The following is a 1,737-nucleotide window of genomic DNA, read 5'->3' as shown; positions in this document are numbered from 1 at the left end:
TTTGGAGCCTGTCCTGGAACTAGCTCTGTAGACCAGGCTGGTCTCGAACTCACAGAGATCCGCCTGCCTCTTCCTCCCAAGTGCTGGGATTAAAGGCGTGCGCCACCATCGCCCGGCTCCCTTGTTTGGTTTTTCAAGACAGGGTTTCTCTCTGTAATAGCCTGGCCGTCCAGGAACTTCTTCTGTAGACCAGGCTAACCTCGAACTCACAGAGGATTTTTGAAATTATTTTATTCTTTTTTAAGATTCATTTTTATGTGCATTTGTGTTTTACTTACATTTATGTTTGGGCGAGGGTGCCAGATCCCCTGGAACTGGAGTTATGGACAGTTGTGTACTGGGAATTGAACCCAGATCCTCTGGCAGCAGAGAACAACAGCCAATGGTCATAACCAGTGAGCCATCTCTCCAGCCTCCAATGTGTAGCCCAAACTGACCTCAAACTCCTGCCTCTGCCTCCTTTAGCAAATCCTACTGGCAAACACCACACAACTGACTTGTTTTATTCTTTTTACTTTTTTTTTTTTTTTTCGAGACAGGGTTTCTCAGCAGCTTTTGTTTCCTGTCCTGGAACTAGCTCTTCTAGACCAGGCTGGCCTCGAACTCAGAGATCCACCTGCCTCTGCCTCCCAAGTGCTGGGATTAAAGGCATGCGCTACCACCGTCAGGCAACTTGTTTTATTCTTAAAGCAGAGTTTCACTACATAGCATACATGGCCTCAAACTTTCAGTGTTCCTCCTGCCTCTACTTCCTGAAGAGCAGGATTACAGGTATGCCCAGCACACCCAGCCTGATAAATTTTTTTATAAAATTAATTAAAAAGTTCACCTGTACAGTAAAGAAAAGATGATTCTCTGCTACAACATTTTGTGGAATTAAAAAGTAAAGACAGCGGATACCAATTACAATGTTTTGTTTTGTTTTCCGGGGCGGAGGGCTGGAGAGATGGCTCAGAGGTTAAGAGCACTGCCTGCTCTTCCAAAGGTTCTGAGTTCAATCCCCAGCAACCACATGGTGGCTCACAACCATCTGTGATGAAGTCTGGTGCCCTCTTCTGGCCTGCAGGCATACACACAACAGAATGTTGTATACATAATAAATAAATAAATACTTAAAAAACATTTAAGTGAAGAGGTTGAACCATAGGGAGTAAACATTTGCTAGATAAAGATGTGACTGATCTGTCACACCCAATTTGCCATCAGCCCTAGACACACTACAACTTAGTAAGCACTGACTAAGGCAGGTGAGGTGTGTCCACACTCGCATCAGTTCTGAGAGACAAACCTGCTTCCCATTCCCATTTTCAAAGTGAGTGAACCAAGGTAAGGGAGCTGCATGTCTACAGCCAACCTGAGAAAGGATGGGATTCAAACTTAAGCTTCCCTTTCAACTGCAGGCTGCACTGCTTCCAGCCAGTGCTTAGAGATCTGCCTTTCTCCAAGACCCACCTGTCCCACAGCATCAAATGTTAGCCATGCATGTGACTGCCCAGTCAAAGACCATGCTGGAAGGAGGAGGCAATGAATGTTCCAAAAGATACCACCCAGTTCTAGCCTTTGGCCAGTGGGGTGCAGACCGAGCTGGTTAGGTGGCACGAATATCAGACATCCTCCCAGGGCTCAGGTGGAAGGCACAAGTTGGGAATATTGGCGTGCACTGCCATATTCTGCTCTTTTGTACACCTTGTTTATTTTTTCTTTTTTTTTTTTTTTTTTTTTTTTTTTTTGTTTTTT

This window comes from Microtus ochrogaster, chromosome 4 (assembly GCF_000317375.1).
Source record: "Microtus ochrogaster isolate Prairie Vole_2 chromosome 4, MicOch1.0, whole genome shotgun sequence".
NCBI classification, from domain to species: domain Eukaryota; kingdom Metazoa; phylum Chordata; class Mammalia; order Rodentia; family Cricetidae; genus Microtus; species Microtus ochrogaster.
The sequence above is the reverse complement of the archived record's forward strand: the minus strand, read 5'-3'. Positions refer to the sequence as shown.